The sequence below is a fragment of the Oncorhynchus kisutch genome, linkage group LG5 (genome assembly GCF_002021735.2).
Source record: "Oncorhynchus kisutch isolate 150728-3 linkage group LG5, Okis_V2, whole genome shotgun sequence".
Lineage (NCBI taxonomy): Eukaryota > Metazoa > Chordata > Actinopteri > Salmoniformes > Salmonidae > Oncorhynchus > Oncorhynchus kisutch.
In genome coordinates this window covers 3,424,078-3,438,035 of record NC_034178.2, presented here as the reverse complement: position 1 = coordinate 3,438,035, position 13,958 = coordinate 3,424,078, and positions in this window count along the sequence as shown.

Below are 13,958 nucleotides of genomic sequence, written 5' to 3'. Positions count from 1 at the left end.
CATGTGACCAAGCTCAGCGCCTCTCATGTTTCTCTACCGCAGGATCACATCCATCATCACAAAAGGGCAGGAAAGGGAGGGAAATAACCAAAGAAAGTTTAAAAGAGAACGGAAGAAGCAATAAGTGGAAAAACATAAAGAAGGGAAGTAAACAGGAAAGAGAGTGAAAGAGAAAGACCGAAAGTTTAGTCCAGAAAGTAAAAAACAAATAATTAAATAAAGGAGAGAGTGTAACAGGGCTCTGCCAGTGCCAGCCTCCTCGCCTGAGCTGAGACTTGGCACCACAAACAAAGAGCCTCTGTCCAAATCCAGAGAGGGCACACAAACACACACACACAGTCACATATACAGTCACACACGCACACACACTTGGTGGCCTGCTGAGTGTATGGAACAGCAGGGGAACACTCTGGGGATGTCATGGGGAGTCTGACAGCAGAAGTCTTTCTCTTTAATCATCACTGAGTCCTGAGTAACACTGAGACCTCACACACACACACACCTGCTTTTGAAAAACTAGATGATTACTTCTTGGATTACTTTTAAATTCAGAAACAACTGTAGCAACAATTTCACACACGATTTAGAACACATTTGTTATTGTGCATGGCTAGTAAAATAGAGATATTCAAAGTGTAACGTTTGGCCGATTGTGAAGAAATATATCACTGTTTTATTAAAACAACAATACAAAAACAATATGAATAGCCGCTACCATCAGAGGTCTGGTCAAAAGGTGCTCTCGCCCCCACTCTCCCCGAAACGCCGTCAGGCCGAAGCCCCCGCCCCCGGCCCAAAAGGGATTTTCCAAGGGCGGGATGGACCAAGCCACGCCCGATGACCGGGTGAGCGCATGCATAACCAACAGGACCAGCACACACACTGTTCACACACACACATCGCTCACAGTGTGAAACCAAAACACCAAACATACATAACTAAACACAAAACATCCCCACCCTCACTCCTGATTGGAGGACCTCCAACCTAAACTTGATGCTGTGCATGTGTGTATGTATTTACAACCCTCATTAATTCCAACCTTCAGATCAACCCATCTTTCCCAGTAAATCATCATTCTACCATTTCCTCTTGCAATACATCCCTCCATTCTACCATGGTGTCTCACTAGTGACTTGAACCTCCCCATCTCCAAAACGATTTTTTTTTACCCAAGAGCACAATGATATTTCCTATTGACCCCCAACAACACAGTTCGCAGGTTCAACCGCGCCTTGATATTATGACATAACAACCATTCCTGGACCGGACTCCAAAAACAAGCCAGCGATGGACAGTACCAGAAGAGATGCTCTATTCTGATTCTGTTTCCCCGTGGCAGTCTGCACTGGTCTGACTGTTCAATGCCCCATAAACTGAGCATTGTTTTTGTATAATAGCTTAAATTGAAAATAATGGATTGATGCATCAATTGTTGTTTTGTATATCAGTTCATAAACCCGATGCCATGGTATTGAGACGAGGAAAATCTTTAATTTTATGCTGCATAGTTGTCAAACCTCTTGACTGTAAGTGAAACTGATACATTTTACGATTTATGTTGGTCATTTTAAGACATTTTTAATTGGAGGCAAACAAACTAATTCATTACTTTCTCTTTTAAGTAATTGCATCTTCCATTTGTGCCAGAGCTCAGCTGAGTTGGTAATCATTTTGTATTGAGCATACATCTCCATACATCTTGATTAATTGCTTGTATGACATAATTTTACCATCGTTGTAAACAATGTCTTCAAATACATACTGATATACATTCTCTCTGGTTTATCCTCCATCAGTACATCAGGAGTTTAGCCATATTATTATATTAATATTAGGGGTGGCAGTTAGCCTAGTGGGCCAGTAACCGAAAGATTGCTAGATCAAATCCCAGAGTTGACAAGGTAAAAATCTGTCGTTCTGCCCCTGAACAAGGCAGTTAACCCACTGTTCCTAGGCCATCATTGTAAATAAGAATTTGTTCTTAACTGACTTGCCTATTTAAATAAAGGTTTAAAATATATATATTTGCTGTAATATATATTCTGCCTCTTCTGGAGGATAAAATTGGAATTGTAGCCAACATGGCTTCCTCCTTTAAGAAGGGGGATTATTTAAAGAGGGTTCCATTGTCAATCCACCGGAAATTGATCGTTTTAATCTTTATAAGAGCAAAGAGCCTCTGTTTAAACATTGGATGTGCCTCTCTTAGTAGACTACTGGAAAACCAGTTTGCATTTAGTTACAGTTTCAGAATAATAGAAGCTTTAGGAGACAGGTGTAATGCTTTGATATTTAATAGTTTTAGCCCTCCAAACTCATATTCATTATATAAATATACTCTTAACTTTTACAAAAGTGGTGTGCCTTTCTTAATTTTCTGAAATCCATTAATCAAATACAACCACTCACTGTTTCCTTTTTGAGATTAAATTGGCACATTTGCCTTCTTAGAGCAACAGCAATGAGCAAACAGTCTGGGGTTGTATTTGATTAATGTTTTTGAAAAAGTTTGGTTTCAGCAATCAAAGAAAGGCAAGCTCCTGACGAACAATTCTTGTGCTGACGTTGCTTCCAGAGGCAGTTTGGAACTCCAAAATGAGTGTTGCATATGAGGACAGACACATTTTACGGGCTACGCGCTTCAGCACTCGGCGGTCCCATTCTGTGAGCTTGTGTGGCCTACCACTTCGTGGTTGAGCTGTTGTTGCTTCTAGACGTTTCCACTTCACAATAACACCACTTACAGATGAACGGGGTAGCTCCAGCAGGGCAGAAATCTGACTAACTGACTTGTTAGAAAGGTGGCATCCTCTATGACGGTGCCATGTTGAAGGTCACTGAACTCTTCATTAAGGCCATTTCACTGCCAGTGTTTGTTTATGGAGATTGCATGGCTGTGTGCTTGTCAGCAACGAGTGTGGCTGAAATAGCCGAATCCACTAATCTGAAGGGGTGTCCACATACTGTTGTGTATGTGTATATCACAGTATATCACAAAAGTGAGTATACCCCTCACATTTTTTTGAGTATATCTTTTCATGTGACAACACTGAAGAAATTACACTTTGCTACAATGTAAAGTAGTGAGTGTACAGCTTGTATAATAGTGTACATTTGCTGTCCCCTCAAAACAACTCAACACACAGCCATTAATGTCTAAACCGCTGGCAACAAAAGTGAGTACACCCCTAAGTGAAAATGTCCAAATTGGGCCCAATATAGCCATTTTTCGGTGTCATGTGACTCGTTAGTGTTACAAGGTCTCAGGTGTGAATGGGGAGCAGGTGTGTTAAATTTGGTGTCATCGCTCTCACACTCACTCATACTGACTGGTCACTGGAAGTTCAACATGGCGCCTCATGGCAAAGAACTCTCTGAGGATCTGAAAAAAATAATTGTTGCTCTACATAAAGATGGCCTGGGCTATAAGAAGATTGCCAAGACCCTGAAACTGAGCTGCAGCACGGTGGCCAAGACCATACAGCGGTTTAACTGGACAGGTTCCACTCAGAACAGGCCTCGCCATGGTCGACAGAAGAAGTTGAGGGTATTGGTGATGAACTGGCCAAGCATGTCTCCAGACCTAAACCCTATTGAGCATCTGTGGAGCATCCTCAAACGGAAGGTGGAGGAGTGCAAGGTCTCTAACATCCACCAGCTCTGTGATGTCGTCATGGAGGAGTGGAAGAGGACTCCAGTGGCAACCTGTGAAGCTCTGATGAACTCCATGCCCAAGAGGGTTAAGGCAGTGCTGGAAAATGATGGTGGCCACACAAAATATTGACACTTTGGGCCCAATTTGGACATTTTCACTTAGGGGTGTACTCACTTTTGTTGCCAGCGGTTTAGACATTAATGGCTGTGTGTTTGAGTTATTTTGAGGGGACAGCAAATGTACACTATTATACAAGCTGTACACTCACTACTTTACATTGTAGCAAAGTGTAATTTCTTCAGTGTTGTCACATGAAAAGATATACTCAAATATTTACAAAAATGTGAGAGGTGTACTCACTTTTGAGATATATATATATATATATATATATATATAGTGAACACAACTTGCTAATTAGACAGTAAGCTCCGTTAATTTAATCCTAGTCATTCTTTGTTGTGTTGAGCATTTCCCTTATCCATAGCTACCTAGCTACCCTACTCGGACCTCAGGTTAGCTGACATAGCTTGTGAGCAGAAAATGAATTTTTGCATTGTAATTTCAGAATGTCCATAATATATCTGCAGTAATACTGGAATAATAGTGTTTGACAGTGTCAATTCAGTGTTGTGATTGGCTGTGATATAGGCCTGTCGACTTCTCCCACCGGCAAAATAAGCTGTTTTATCTAGTGGAAACTGGGGCAAGTGGCCAACGTAGGGCAAACGGTCAATGTAGAAATAAATCACTGTCATTTCCTGGTTGGTAAAATTCGACACTGTTCGCTCAATTTCTGTTTATGTAAGAAAACAAGTGTGGAATAGTGCAGGGAATCATTGTACCATCTGTGAAATATATTTTCAATAACAATATAGTTTTTATAGCTGTTTGAAGCTGGAGGACCAAAACCGGAAGTTTCTGCCATGTTACGGGGGAGGTGGAGATTTGTTTAGATTGCAACCTAGTGCTGTTGCAATTCAACTAGCTTCCACAAACTATAGGGGAGAAATTCTGGGAAATTAAATGTATAGCACCTTTAATGTAATCAGTCATGCACATGCTGCCTAAGCCATTTATCTCGGGATACATTGCTGCTCGTGTGTTTCTGTGTGTCCACTTTACTCACTCCTGTCTTTCAGTCTGTCTTCCTGTTCGTCTTTCAGGAACATGAATCGGAGGGAGGTGATGAATGCAGCCAGAGTACTGTACAGTTTCTAATCAGCAAAGGTGTGCCTCTGCTCCCTCCCTGTATAACACAGAACCACACGGGAGACATCTGACACATTGCATTAGTGATCTAGTGTTGTCACTTCTGTTGACATCGAGTGAATGTTAAACAGGAAATGTAGGGAAGAAGCACTCAGAGCATTGTTTATCATTGTTCCTCTTGTCCACACACACAGGGCACCTGGACATGGTGCACTTCCTGTTTGTTAGAAGCTGGGACTGATTAGATGCACACAGCACTCATGGAGGCTTGTATGGTGAGTACACACACAGACACACCGGCTGCTGTTGGACAGCGGGGCACAGGTCAACATACCTGCTGACTCTGCTGTGTCTCCGCTGACACGGGGGCCAGTAGGGGACATGCAGAGCTGGCTGCCCTGCTGATAGAGAGGGGATACGATGAGGGATGAACTACACACATAGAGGTTACACGAGGGCCAATAGGAGATGGTGGTGGTGCTGCTTTTGGCAAGATGTATGGGCTTCTTCTCTTTGGGCTTGAATTAAACCAGTGCCAGAGCTTTTGTTTAGAGACTATACCTACCATATTGACCATCTAAGCTCAGTGCTGATGCAAAATATGAAACCCTGCATATTCATTTATAAAGATTTTGTATCATTTCAGCCAGTAGTTCTGAAGGTAGTGCTCACGAGCCAAAAGGGGTCCCGAAAATGTTGCACAACTGTGTACAACGTCATCCATTTTCTGTGATATGTTACTTCCTGTATAAAATGTGTTTGTGCTTAATATCCCGTTCAATGTATCATTTGATGTCTCATTGTAGAGCCGTTAGAAGCATAACTCGAGGAGAAAGGGCTTTTTGTACTGTTCTTGTTTGTCACGTCAATACATCTAGCTACAGCACTCTCACATTTTATACAACTTGGTCTTATGTACAGAGTAGCGGTCACTCTCTCCTCAAGTCGTGTCATTACAGACTGAAAACGTTCCAAGATTTTAATGTCGGTAATTGGAAGGAAAATAAAAGTTGAACACAAGGGTAACTGAACTTTCAAACAGCCAATTTGGTTTGCAGCATGTCAAGGCCAAATTTGGGCATTTTACAATCCATTTCCTGAATAACGTATAATTCTGAGGGTCTGGTTTGGCCATGCCAATCATTTCCAGATTGGCTCATGACATTAAAAGGTTGAAGAAGAACAGAAGGTGCCATAACATTTTAGGCCTCAGGTTGCTCATGTGGAATGGAATACAGTTGACTACTACAAGTAGTTTACAACGAATGTGTGTGTTTCTATGCGTGTGTCCGTGTTCATTTCGTCAACAATAACTATGACTAAAAATATGTGTCAATGACCTATTTTTCCTGACGAAAACAGATGACAAAATGACATGAAAAAAAACTGGGACAAATGAGTTTTCATTTTGTGATGTGATGACAAGAAATCCATAGAAGAGACTAACGGACATTCAATTTGACCAGAAGCTCCTTTTTCATCTATTTAGTCCAATCATAAGCAAGCATGCAGAATATGTCATGCAATCCTCTCATTGGCAGAATGAACTTCTTTCAGTTGGTTGTCTGATTAGGCTGACACAGCTCCCGAGCAGTCACTTCAGTCGCTCGTCAATCTTTTGAACTGAACCGCTAAATTGAAAAAAAAAAGCTGGTGTGTTTGTTTGTGTGTGTCTGTCTGTGTGTGTGTATAGTCATACTGTACCATCAGTTTGTATTGTGTATGTGGGTGAATGTGGGCATCCTGTGTGTTTGGAATAGGTTTGCATGAATACGTCACAGCTCCCTATACACACAAGCCTTGCTGAAGCGCTTGTGAATTATTTAACAAAAGTATACAGAGCTGAAAGAACACATATATATATACACACACACACACACACACACTGAATTAACTGAATGGGCAAACAGTGTGAATATACTAGGCTGTCTGACACATAGAGCCATCAATACCCAGGTCCAGTGAGTAATGTCAGTGTTGGGAGGCATGTTAGTATTGCTGCTGCAGCAGGATGTTAATGAGACCTGTGGTTTCATCATTTACAAATTAACTTCAAATGCTCAGAGTTTACTGCAATTACAATTCATCCAACAAAATGTTCAGAATCAAAGATTTAACTCTGAAGAGAGAACCTAATTGATATAAACCCCTGTGGAAAACAAAGCTAAGCATGAGAGATGTGAAGTTTGTCTGCTGTCCTGGATGTCAGGATACTTGAGAAATTGTTGGGCATTGTTTTGTTTGAGGTAAAATAAGCACCAAATCAGTGAAAATTGTCGTTAAATGTGTTTATAGACCGATTATACAGTAGACTATCTATAGACCAGTGAATTATAGACCAGTGACAAGGCTGGTCACATGAAGGACAGAGAGAGAGAGAGAGAGAAAGAGAGTAAAAGGAGAGAGAATTGAAAGGAGAGGCTGAAAAGAGTGAGGAGACTAGCAGAATAAAGGAGAGGAAAATGAATGGGGAGAAGGAGAGAGAAAAAAAGAGTAGTGGAAAAGTTTGAGCTCATGAGCAGAAGGGGAGGAGGGAGAGGGCCGGCCTTCTCTGGTCACATGACCTGTTTGTCCTTGAGGAGGTCATTGCTGTCCCTTACAATCACTCTTTTTGTCTTTCTTCCCCCATTTCCCCCCACCCCTGTCTATCTCTGTTCCTCACCAGAACAAACTGAAAGGGACCTCTGTTCTCCTACCTCTCTCTTTCTCTCTCTCTTGCTCCTCTCTCTTCTCTCTCGCTTTCTCTGGTTGTTGGCAGAACTGAATGGAGGGACTCCGGTGTTACGCAATACTGCTTCCTGTAGTGCCCCCACTCTCCTCTGTCAATGACACTAACTCAATTTCCCAATAGGCAGGTGTATTATAAGCCCCCCCCCCCTCCTCTTCCCAAATTCCATTCTTTGCCTCTTCTCTCCTTCCCTCCTCCCTGTGACTGGAGGGATTGTCCTTCCCTTGGGGCCCTGGTGTTCCCTCATGGAAAACTACTAGAAAACAGAACACTCTGAACTAAGACACACACACACACTGTGACACACACACAGAAGAGAGAGAGAGATAGATACAGAGAGAGAACAGAGTTTTTTTAACCTTTAACCCGATGTCCCCCTGAGTCAAACATCTGTAATCACACTGTGACATCTGCTCATGTGTTCACTTCATCACTCTCTGTCACATGTGTGTTTACAGTATATGCTTTATCCTGTGATGATATGCCATTGAGGGGGGGGGGGGGGGTGGACACATACACGAACACAGACAGACACACACACACACACAATAGACACTTGGGTTCAGTAACACTCAAGTATGCTACAGCATCCTGCAAAACAGAATCCTTAAGAGGTGTTGTTGATAGACATACACAAGACTAAATCCTGCTGTACAGTACATTCATTAAGAGGTGTTGTTGATAGACATACACAGGGTATTGCGAATGGCCATGACACACTTGAAAGTCCTTTCTCATTCATGTCAAGCTGAAACAACACAAGGACACATCTCTCTCTCTCTCGCTCTCTGTATATATATATATATATATATATATATATCCATGCCTCTTCATCTGTCTCTCTCTCTCTCTGTATATATATATATCCCTCTTCATCTCTCTCTGTATATATATATGTATATATATATCCCTCTTCATCTCTCTCTGTATATATATATATATATATATATATATATCCCTCTTCATCTCTCTCTCTCTCTGTATATATATATATATATATATATATATCCCTCTTCATCTCTCTCTCTCTCTGTATATATATATATATATATCCCTCTTCATCTGTCTCTCTCTCTCTCTCTCTCTCTCTCTCTCTCTCTCTCTCTCTCTCTCTATATATATATATATATATATATATCCCTCTTCATCTCTCTCTCTCTCTGTATATATATATATATATATATATATCCCTCTTCATCTCTCTCTCTCTATATATATATATATATATATATATATCCCTCTTCATCTCTCTCTCTGTATATATATATATATATCCATCTTCATCTCTCTCTCTGTATATATATATATCCATCCCTCTTCATCTGTCTCTCTCTCTCTGTATATATATATATATATATATATATATATATATATATCCCTCTTCATCTGTCTCTTCGTCCCTCTGCATGTTTAAGTGTGGAACCGAATGGACACATACTGTATCAGAGCTTTATGTCATTATGGGATCATGTGAGTTTTGAATCTGGGCCATAGAATCTATGGTCCCTTTTTGCCTCCTTTATCTCTCTGTACTGTTACCCCTGGAGAATATACGCTTGGCCAGAAGCAAAGACCAAGCAAGGAACTTTCCTGCAGTCAAATGAACTAGTGGCCTCATGGGTGGAATGTCAATAATAATATTTTCATAGTTAATAAACATGGTTGTTTTACGCCAAAAATCCAGAGTTTCCATTACAAACAGTGTTATATTTCAGTCTTCTGTGATGTACATAAAGTGTAATAATGGGATGCTGTCACGGTTTTCTTGTGTCGAAAGAGAGGAGGACCAAACTGCAGCGTGGTTATTCCGATACATCTTTAATAAAGATAATAACGAACTATACAAAACAATAAACGTAACGTGACAAAACCGAAACAGCCCTATCTGGTGCAAACATACACAGAGACAGGAACAATCACCCACGAAACACTCAAAGAATATGGCTGCCTAAATATGGTTCCCAATCAGAGACAACGATAAACACCTGCCTCTGATTGAGAACCACTCCAGGCAACCATAGACTTTTCTAGACAACTATACTACACCACAATCCCATAACCTACAAAAAAAACCTAGACAAAACACTCCACATAAATAACCCATGTCACACCCTGGCCTGACCAAAATAATAAAGAAAACACAAAATACTAAGACCAGGGCGTGACAGATGCAAACTCTAAATTGACCCTGATTTAGCCGACTGCAGTCAATGAACAAGAAGTCACTGGTGTGTGTGTGAGTGTGTTAGGTTATGTTGCCACGGTGCTCTCTCCCCATGAGATAGAGCCCCTGATGATCAATGTGTGATCTAAAGAGGCACGTCTCAAATATCAACAACAAACACATACACATACACACGCACACGCACACACACACACACACACACACACACACACACACACACACACACACACACACACACACACACACACACACACACACACACACACACACACATATGCACAGAGCCAGAACATCCATCACCACCTCTCCATTATATACATGAACACACACATATACAAGCAAGAATGCACATACATACACTCTACTTACACATGGTAAGATATTTGCTACTGCTGTGCATTCCAGACCATAATCTCTAAAGCAGGGGCTTTGGGCATGGACAGAGGTTGCCTAGCAACAGTTAACAGTTGGTCAGGGTTGGATGGGCTAGCTTAGGTTGGTTTTTGGTGGGGATATAGAAATATACACACATGTACACACACACACATTATTTTTTTTAAATTTAAATTTTACAATATTTCACCTTTATTTAACCAGGTGGGCAAGTTGAGAACAAGTTCAATTGCGACCTGGCCAAGATAAAGCAAAGCAGTTCGACACATACAACAACACAGAGTTACACATGGAATAAAACAAACATACAGTCAATAATACAGTAGAAAAATAAGTATATATACAATGTGAGCAAATGAGGTGAGATAAGGGAGGTAAAGACAAAAAAGGCCATGATGGCGAAGTAAATACAATATAGCAAGTAAAACACTGGAATGGTAGATTTGCAGTGGAAGAATGTGCAAAGTAGAGATAGAAATAATGGGGTGCAGAGGAGCTAAATAAATAAATACAGTAGGGGGAGAGGTAGTTGTTTGGGCTAAATTATAGATGGGCTATGTACAGGTGCAGTAATCTGTGAGCTGCTCTGACAGCTGGTGCTTAAAGCTAGTGAGGGAGATAAGTGTTTCCAGTTTCAGAGATTTTTGTAGTTCGATCCAGTCATTGGCAGCAGAGAACTGGAAGGAGAGGCGGCCAAAGGAAGAATAGGTTTTGGGGGTGACCAGAGAGCTATACCTGCTGGAGCACGTGCTACAGGTGGGTGCTGCTATGGTGACCAGCGAGCTGAGATAAGAGGGGAAGGATGCTTTGTTGCGAAATAGGAAGCCAATTCTAGATTTGAATTGGAGATGGAGATGTTTGATATGAGTATGGAAGGAGAGTTTACAGTCTAACCAGACACCTAGGTATTTGTAGATGTCCACATATTCTAAGTCAGAACCGTCCAGACTAGTGATGTTGGACGGGCGGGCAGGTGCAGGCAGCGATCGGTTGAAGAGCATGCATTTAGTTGTACTTGTATTTAAAATCAATCAAATCAATCAAATCAAATTTATTTATATGGCCCTTCGTACATCAGCTGATATCTCAAAGTGCTGTACAGAAACCAAGCCTAAAACCCCAAACAGCAAGCAATGCAGGTGTTGAAGCACGGTGGCTAGGAAAAACTCCCTAGAAAGGCCAAAACCTAGGAAGAAACCTAAAGAGGAACCAGGCTATGTGGGGTGGCCAGTCCTCTTCTGGCTGTGCCGGGTGGAGATTATAACAGAACATGGCCAAGATGTTCAAATGTTCATAAATGACCAGCATGGTCAAATAATAATAATCACAGGCAGAACAGTTGAAACTGGAACAGCAGCACGGCCAGGTGGACTGGGGACAGCAAGGAGTCATCATGCCAGGTAGTCCTGAGGCATGGTCCTACGGCTCAGGTCCTCCGAGAGAGAGAAAGAAAGAGAGAATTAGAGAGAGCATACTTAAATTCACACAAGACACCAGATAGGACAGGAGAAGTACTCCAGATATAACAAACTGACCCTAGCCCCCCGACACATAAATTACTGCAGCATAAATACTGGAGGCTGAGACAGGAGGGGTCAGGAGACACTGTGGCCCCATACGATGATACCCCCGGACAGGGCCAAACAGGTAGGATATAACCCCACCCACTTTGCCAAAGCACAGCTCCCACACCACTAGAGGGATATCTTCAACCACCAACTTACCATCCTGAGACAAGGCCGAGTATAGCCCACAAAGATCTCCGCCACGGCACAACCCAAGGGGGGGCGCCAACCCAGACAGGAAGATCACATCAGTAACTCAACCCACTCAAGTGACGCACCCCTCCTAGAGACTGTATGAAAGAGCCCTAGTAAGCCAGTGACTCAGCCCCTGTAATAGGGTTAGAGGCAGAGAATCCCAGTGGAAAGAGGGGAACCGGCCAGGCAGAGACAGCAAGGGCGGTTCATTGCTCCAGAGCCTTTCCGTTCACCTTCACACTCCTGGGCCAGACTACACTCAATCATATGACCCACTGAAGAGATGAGTCTTCAGTAAAGACTTAACGGTTGAGACCGACTTTGCGTCTCTCACATGGGTAGGCAGACCATTCCATAAAAATGGAGCTCTATAGGAGAAAGCCCTGCCTCCAGCTGTTTGCTTAGCAATTCTAGGGACAATTAGGAGGCCTGCGTCTTGTGACCGTAGCGTACGTGTAGGTATGTGCGGCAGGACCAAATCAGAGAGATAGGTAGGAGCGAGCCCATGTAATGCTTTGTAGGTTAGCAGTAAAACCTTGAAATCAGCCCTTGCCTTGACAGGAAGCCAGTGTAGGGAGGCTAGCACTGGAGTAATATGATACATTTTTTGGGTTCTAGTCAGGATTCTAGCAGCCGTATTTAGCACTAACTGAAGTTTATTTAGTGCTTTATCCGGGTAGCCGGAAAGTAGAGCATTGCCGTAGTCTAACCTAGAAGTGACATAAGCATGTAATAATTTTTCTGCATCATTTTTGGACAGAAAGTTTCTTATTATTGCAATGTTACATAGATGGAAAAAAGCTGTCCTTGAAACAGTCATGATATGTTCTTCAAAAGAGAGATCAGCGTCCAGAGTAACGCCGGGGTCCTTCACAGTTTTATTTGAGACGACTGTACAACCATTAAGATTAATTGTCAGATTCAACAGAAGATCTCTTTGTTTCTCGGGACCTAGAACAAGCATCTCTGTTTTGTCCGAGTTTAAAAGTAGAACGTTTGCAGCCATCCACTTCCTTATGTCTGAAACACATGCTTCTAGCGACGGCAATTTTGGGGCTTCACCATGTTTCATTGAAATGTACAGCTGTGTGTCATCTGCATAGCAGTGAAAGTTAACATTATGTTTTCGAATGACATCCCCAAGAGGTAAAATATATAGTGAAAACAATAGTGGTCCTAAAACGGAACCTTGAGGAACACCGAAATTTACAGTTGATTTGTCAGAAGACAAACCATTCACAGAGAGAAACTGATATCTTTCCGACAGATAAGATCTAAACCAGGCCAGAACTTGCCCGTGTAGACCAATTTGGGTTTCCAATCTTTCCAAAAGAATGTGGTGATCGATGGTATCAAAAGCAGCACTAAGGTCTAGGAGCACAAGGACAGATGCAGAGCCTCTGTCTGATGCCATTAAAAGGACATTTACCACCTTCACAAGTGCAGTCTCAGTGCTATGATGGGGTCTAAAACCAGACTGAAGCATTTCATATACATTGTTTGTCTTCAGGAAAGCAGTGAGTTGCTGTGCAACAGCGTTTTCTAACATTTTTGAGAGGAATGGAAGAATCGATATGGGCCGATAGTTTTTTAAATATTTTCTGGGTCAAGGTTTGGCTTTTTCAAGAGAGGCTTTATTACTGCCACTTTTAGTGAGTTTGGTACACATCCGGTGGATAGAGAGCCGTTTATTATGTTCAACATAGGAGGGCCAAGCACAGGAAGCAGCTCTTTCAGTAGTTTAGTTGGAATAGGGTCCAGTTTGCAGCTTGAAGGTTTAGAGGCCATGATTATTTTCATCATTGTGTCAAGAGATATAGTACTAAAACACTTGAGTGTCTCTCTTGATCCTAGGTCCTGGCAGAGTTGTGCAGACTCAGGACAACTGAGCTTTGAAGGAATACGCAGATTTAAAGAGGAGTCCGTAATTTGCTTTCTAATAATCATGATATTTTCCTCAAAGAAGTTCTTGAATTTATTACTGCTGAAGTGAAAGCCATCCTCTCTTGGGGAATGCTGCTTTTT